Source organism: Etheostoma cragini, chromosome 12 (assembly GCF_013103735.1).
Source record: "Etheostoma cragini isolate CJK2018 chromosome 12, CSU_Ecrag_1.0, whole genome shotgun sequence".
NCBI classification, from domain to species: domain Eukaryota; kingdom Metazoa; phylum Chordata; class Actinopteri; order Perciformes; family Percidae; genus Etheostoma; species Etheostoma cragini.
In genome coordinates, this window is record NC_048418.1 from 9,120,360 (window position 1) to 9,127,870 (window position 7,511).

Here is a 7,511-nt window from a genome sequence, read left to right on the forward strand (position 1 = left end):
AAGAACCACAGCAGGAATCAAAGCATTCATGCCCAGGCACGAACCTAATCCAAACTTTAATTTCCATCAGATTGGATTACTGTTACGGTCTTTTCTCAGGTCGCCAAACAAAAAGCAAGAAAACTGGACGCATCCCCCCAGTTCTCAGGTCTCTTCCAGTGTGTCAGAGAGTGCAGCTTAAAGTACTCATGCTGTATATCTATAAATCTCTCAATGGCTTAGGACCAAAATATATCTCTGACTGTCTTTTACCACATGAACCTCCTTGGCGTCCCAGGTCATCAAGTAAAGGGCTGCTTACTGTTTATAGAGTACAAACTAAACATAGAGAAGCAACAAACTTCCCGGAGATCTTAGACGTACACAAACTTTACACTAACACACCTGCCCTATTTTTGTCAATAATCTAGCTTGGAAATTAGTCTTTCAATCCACCTCGCTGCAGTATCTTGAATATGTGTGGCTGCATGCATACAAAAACCCATTGTGGGCCCTCTATGGCCCATAGAGGTCCATAGGTGGCTGGCCCTTCTGGCATTGGCCAAATTCCAGATGGCTGGTCCGTTACTGTGTATCCATATATAATTGCAGTATCCTACTAGAGCAATTACATTAAGTGCATCGCTTAGTGGGGTCCTCAGTACAGGTAATAGGCTATTGGAAATCACATTCAAAATATAATAGAAGTTGCTCTTGACTTAAATTTGTAACTAAGTAATTGAACTTTTTATGTCTTAAAACATGTCTTAAGGGGATATGTTATGACAATTTGCTAATGCTTTATAGAGCAGTTATAAAACATTATTACCAAGAACGTTTTGGTTGCCAGGTTGTGATACTTCTTTCTAAATCTTGTGTCAAGTTTTTTCTCTCACTTTTACCACTTTCTCTTGAACCATAACATTTGCAGTTATAAATGTAGTTAGTTATTCATTAAAGGTAATAAACCATTCATTTTACAGTTATACGTTTTGATTGAGGGTCAAGATGCACAATAAACCAACAGCGAATGTTAACAGTTCATCTATGATGTTTAATGTCAATGAGTCATTAATAAAAGATTCAATAATAAGGGGGGGGGGGGGACATTTAAATTAGATTTACCTTTACCAGCAGCAATCAATGTGATGCACACATTAATGCATCAATCATCTGATAATATTTATTATTCTGCATAATTTCTACTTTTGGTACGTTATATACAGTATATGTTGATATGGTTGATGCCAATTCAAGTACGATTTTGAATACAGGACTTTTCCTTCAACAGCATATTTCTACACTATGGTTTTGCTACTTTTACTTATGTACAGGATTTGAGTACTTTTTCCACCTCTGTTAATGGCTAAGGCTTACAACTGGTATATACATCATCAGTAAAAAATTATTAACCCGAGTATTGACAAATAATTACAATCAAAAGTGTTTTGCTTAATGTTGTTATATTTATAAACCATTTATAAAAGGTGACTTATTGCAAAGTGGTCTCAAAAATCGTATTGGAATGTTATTAGAAAATATCAGAGCAGAGCAACGGATAAAAGTAATGGTAAAAAGTATGGGTAAGTGAAAGTAAAAGTATTCAGCTTTGTAGACATTCAGATAAAAAAAAAATGTATTCGGTACTTGATTCTTAAAAATGCAACTTTTGTTGAAGTTAAGTGAATTAGCTGCGTCACATCTTTTGTTTATTAAGACTAGAAGAACTATTTGCCCGTGCGTGCGTGCGTGTGCGTGTGCACGCGCGTCCTTAGCAGATGGAGAGCGCGATCTCGCGGTGCAGACAGCGCTGCTGTGACAGTGGGAAGCACAATCCGCGTGCAGCCGGCGCGAGGCAAAGACCTACTAACAAGCTGTGAATTATGACTGGACGCAAAACGGTAAGAACAGCTCTCACATTGTCCCATTACTGTTCTTATAATGTGTTTTAAATGTATAAAGTTTTTGGAAACCGTGTTGCCATGGAGACAAGTGACAACGAAGATGTCACTAGATGTATTTTGTATTTCAGTTTGTAGTAGGCTAAACGTTTCAATGCGGATTTCATCTTCTTTTTGTTCAGTTCGATCACCTCAAAGTCAGCTTTTTTTGTTTTGACAATGAGCATGATGGAAAAAAATAAGAAGTATTAGGATGTGTACATCACTGTAAATGTTGGCAACTGTCTGTAAACTCTTAAAGTAACTGCAGCTGGCACATGAACCTTTGTTTGGTGGATTTGCAACAGCTGTACAGCCACTAGCATGCCAAGAGTTTATGATGGGCTAAATGAGGAAAAACTTTCCAAAATGGAGGAAATAACTCTTGACTGTTGTTAAAAATGTTAATAATCCGCTTTAGTTTTCCCTCAGTATCGTGGATTACACAATAACTTATTTTGATTGTGCAACAAGGATTTGAGGAAGGCAATTAATAGATTTGCCGCTCTATACTGTAGTGAACTCTTACCCAAATGTGATGTTTTCCCCCTCTCATTACTTATGGGACTCTTCCATTCCATTTCTCTGCAGAGCACTGATTTATGTAATGTTAATGGAATGAAAAGTGCTGTGCAGGGGGTGGAAATCTGGACTTTCTGAAAGCCAAACAGATGAGGAGGCTTGTTTTAATCATTAGTCTCAATGTATCGCTGACATTGAGCTTGTTCTGGGGATTCATGCTTTATACTCACAGGCCTCTGCCAGTGCAACCATTGCACAGAGGTGTGTGCAGTAAGTGCTGAGTCAAATAATTTCATCATAAACCTCATTTAATCGTATATATGTGGCTTTTAAAGAGGGTAATAAAAAAAAAATTGGTACTGTTGTAAAGCACAACATGACTTAAATACGCCTTTGGGAGGTTGATCAGGTTGTTGATCAATGCTCAGCAATTATTTAACCAGATGCTTAGATTGTTTGTTCAAGTGCTCAGCTACGAGCAGGAAACAGCAGCAGGCCAAGATTTGTTTCGCCCCAAAAATATTTGTTTGCCCTGGCAGTGTATGTCCGCCTCGATTTCACACCAGGGGGAGAAAATAACAAAAGCATTTCAATTTTAGTGGATGATTTTCCTATGCTGATTTTTCTAAATGTAAACAGCTTTGACAATGAAGTGAATGTATGAACCCAGAAACAGAGTCCATTGATCCTACAAGAGAGTTGTGAGGTTACTTGTCATTCATTCGGTCACTAAATTAATTTAGTCAATTTGCCTCTGCATGTATGAGACAACAAAACAAACAACGTTGGGTGAGATGACAACATTTTCCCAGAGAAAGCACAAAATATAAGGCACACACATTTTGATGCAACACTCTTGTCCATTTCATTCATTGACCTTAGAAAGAGTCATTGAATCTGCTGAAGACTGTGTGATGCTGACAAATGCTCCCAAACAAGCAAGTAAGTGGACCTCAAGTTTAGATGAATCTTCATGACCTTGGAAATAGTAGTTTGAAAACATTCCTTAACCACTTACAAGCTATTTCTGGACCTTTCAACCACACAATCATTGTCCGCGTATTAATTCTGACAACTCCGGAAAACCTGGAAGTGGACCTTAAGTTAAGATTATTTAGATACTATTTAAGATCCTGATCTCTTTCTTCAGTGACTGTGTTGCACCTGTCATCAGATCACTAACGGCCCATCCCCTGTTTTTAAACACCTAGAAAATCTTTGCGTTAGACAGCTAGCTTGGGTGTGTCTAAAGCAGCTCCAAAGCTTTGTAATTGACATGTTGGCATACAAATACAAATGTAAAAATGGCTACAAGGGAAGGGTTACAAGGGAATCACGTTTGTATTATTATTTCGTGCTGAACAACATGTCTGGATGCAAGACACCGGGAGTTTTCTGAGCCTTTTTGTCCTTCAAGAAATTTTACAGACAGTAACTCTCCATAAAACTCTCTGTGGAATGTTCTTTACTTAAGTAAAGTTTTGAGTACTTGTGCTTTAAACTTCTACTGCTTTTCAAAAGGAAATACTGTTGGCTAATTTTTTAATTTTTTCTAACTACATTTTCTTTGCAAGACGTAGCCTATTAGGTATTTTTTTACACACCAAAATGATATGATATGCTTTTATTATATGATGCAGTACTATAATACTAATCTACCTAGTGGTACAAACATGTACGTACATGCTCCTGCATGGATTTATTAGTGATGAAAACAGAATAATATAATATTTTACAATAATAATATACTTTAAAGGGGGCCATTATGAGTATTTGTACTTTTCACAGTTTAAGTACATTTGCTGCAAATTCAAAACACCACATGTAGAAGAAACAAATTAAGTTAATAAAAAATTGGATTACCGGAGCGCTTTTGATTATGTTATCTTGGTACACCCTCTTCTTACTGTATGCATAAAACCAGCTGATGAAAACACCTGTTAAGACCAATTTTCTTTTGTTGGCTTTTAGTAAATTTGATTTACATTTGAGCAACATTTGGATGAATGCACTTTATTACTCCAATTCCCTCTGGTCACCAATAGAGTTCATTTAAAGTCCCAGCTTACTTACTAATGTCCCTTTAATACTGATGTTTACAAAGATGACCTAATGTATTTAATTAAGGGCTCAAAGTCAAGCGACTCCAATCATATGGGACTTATTAGTGTTAGGCAAGAAACACATTTGCTTTCTCTTACATGAATATTTGTTACCATGAAAGAAACAGCCTGGAGTCTGAATTTGTCACATCCGATCTCATAGTAGTTTGAACTGCTTTTTCATGACAGCGGTGCCTGTGTTCATACTGATGAAATGGTTCGTCACTTGTTTTTCTCAGCTGCCCAGCCCCTACGTACATTTCATTGACATTAACAGTGATCATCCTACAAGCACAGCTCATTTTGGTTTGGTTCAGAAATATTATTCCTGGCTGAGAGGTGCGTGGTCTTTTGCAACACCCAAGGGTGACAGAGCTAGGTAATAGGACCCGTTGTGAGTAACAGAGGTAACTGTTTCAACATTGTTTCTGGTGTGTGTTAACTGCAGGCTAATGTCTTTTCAAATTAAATTTACTTGAGAAATTATTTCAAGTCCCACAACTTTTCTTCTTAGCACAGCCCGGTGAATTAGTGAGATTATAAAAGTTTCATTAATGCACACAGGGTAGTTTATCTCTACATGATGATTATTAAACTCCTAGACTCTTGCTTGGGGTTATTCTCACAATACATGAACATAAAACAAATGTATTAAAGCAATGTGTGTGTACATGTGAGTGTAGCCTCTTTGTATTGATTCCATATTTAGTTGCAGGCAAACCCTTTCTTCATCCTGGTTGAATGATTTGTTGGACAGTGGTGGAAGAAGTATTGAGGACCTTTAATTAAAGTTGCAAGACCACAATGTAAAAAGAAGTTAGTTAACTTAGAAATAAATATAATTCTGGATTATTGCATGACATAAATCAACATCTGTTGATATTATGTATCATTATTCTATGATTTAAGTTTAGTGGCTGATAGTTTTAACATGGTGTTTTTAAACGTGCTTGGCTCTAGAGTGCCATGAGTGTGGGAAAACAACACGGCACATGCCCAAAGTTAATTGCTCGTGTTCCTACTGCTGCAATTTGATTAGCTAGCTAGCAGTTACCTACTGTTGTTGTCACTAGCTAGCTAGCTAGCTATGTAAGACATGAGCAGGCAGCTGAAAACTGTGTTGATGACAGTGAACCGATATAGTAAAGCCGCACAACCGAAACAATTATTCAAAATAGACAGTTGCCAAGTAGCCTACTGTTGTTGTCATTAGCTAGCTAGCTAAGAGATGCGCATTTATTTTAAGGAATAGAGTAACTGCGGTCACCATTAACAATGTGAATTATCTTCTACATCACACATTTAAAAGTCTGATTTGAGATTAGTAGCTAAACACTTTTTTGTTTAACAAAACCGCTGTTTTTAACGATCAGATTTAACGAAGTTCTCCGGGAGAAAATGTTAGCTAACTTGAGAAGATACTTTTTTGCTTTGATGGTAGCCTATACCTAGCGAAAAACAGGCTTTTGAGCTCAGGCATCTTTCGGAGAGGATTATCCAACATGAAAGCAGCAGGAAAACAAGGTAAAATTGGGACAACGCAAACAAATGGGGAATTGAGCAGTTTAATGTTTACAGCAAACTGAGGAACGTTATATGTCCTGTCGGATTATCACCTGTGTTAACTAAACTACGTATTGTGAATCAAAGCACAATAAGTCACATTGTTTGATTTTCTGGTTTAGGATCTGTGCGTATCTGTTGCCCCAGGTGTGGGGACCCTGATTAGTCCAATTTCTCTCCTGTTAACGCTGTTTTTTGTCTATTTATCTTGAGGGAAATATGTCTCTTTATTTTCTAAATGCCCCACTATGTTTACCGACCGGTCTGTCTGCTATTGATGTTGGGCAGGTGGGTTTATCAGAGCTTTTTTGCAGTGAACCAGTATAGTAAAAATTTGGGACCTCAGAACCGAAAGAATGATTCAATATAGACAAACACTAAATTTGAGAGTTGGTGGCAATTCTCTGTGCGTTTGCAAACACGAGCGACCCCTTCATTTTGCACGGTTACTGGCAGACTTAAATCCAAAAGCACAACAGTGAGACACTTTGTTAAAGCTCGGTTTTTCAAACAGTAAGACAGATTCAAAATCACACAGGCTAACAAATATGAGGAGGGGCTGGCAGAACCCAGGTCCAAAAAACAGGGTCAGAACAAGCAGATTAGGATAAGTAAGTAAGTAAAACTAGAGACCTTGGCAGTAAAACAAAAGCCAATCTGACAGGGACTAAGTGATAGTGGACAGGTATACAGTTTATGGTGAGGGAATAAATGAGAATGGAATGATATGGTGAAGGACTAAGTAAGAGTGGACAGGTATATGGTGAAGGACTTAGTGAGAATGGACTGGTATATATGCTGAAGGACTAAGTGAGAATGGAATGGAATGTATGGTGAAGGATTAAGTGAGAATGGACTGGTATATATGCTGAAGGGCTAAGTGAGAATGGACTCGTATATATGCTGAAGGATTAAGTGAGAATGGACTGGTATATAAGGTAAATGACTAAGTGAGAGTGGACTGGTATATATGGTGAAGGATTAAGTGAGAATGGACTGGTATATAAGGTAAATGACTAAGTGAGAGTGGACTGGTATATATGGTGAAGGTCTAAGTGAGAGTGGACGTGTATATACAGGTAAAAGCCAGTAAATTAGAATATTTTGAAAAACTTGATTTATTTCAGTAATTGCATTCAAAAGGTGTAACTTGTATATTATATTTATTCATTGCACACAGACTGATGCATTCAAATGTTTATTTCATTTAATTTTGATGATTTGAAGTGGCAACAAATGAAAATCCAAAATTCCGTGTGTCACAAAATTAGAATATTGTATAAGGGTTAAATTGTGAAGACACCTGGTGCCACAAACTAATCAGCTCATTAACTCAAAACACCTGCAAAGGGCTTTAAATGGTCTCTCAGTCCAGTTCTGAAGCCTACACAAACATGGGGAAGAC

General features: G+C 37.3%; 1 protein-coding gene across 3 annotated transcripts in view; it reads left to right on the forward strand.

The window, feature by feature from the left end:
- Positions 1–1,748: 1,748 nt before the first annotated feature.
- LOC117954524 (zinc finger protein GLIS1) overlaps positions 1,749–7,511 on the forward strand; it is a 36,188-nt gene continuing 30,425 nt past the window's right edge. The window contains exon 1 of one of the 3 annotated variants that reach the window (XM_034888401.1): positions 1,749–1,880. The gene's annotated coding sequence lies outside the window, so the exon portion shown is untranslated. Of the gene's footprint in view, positions 1,881–5,747; positions 6,068–7,511 lie in introns of those variants that run through there. The other 2 variants (XM_034888402.1, XM_034888403.1) reach the window with 2 other exon arrangements.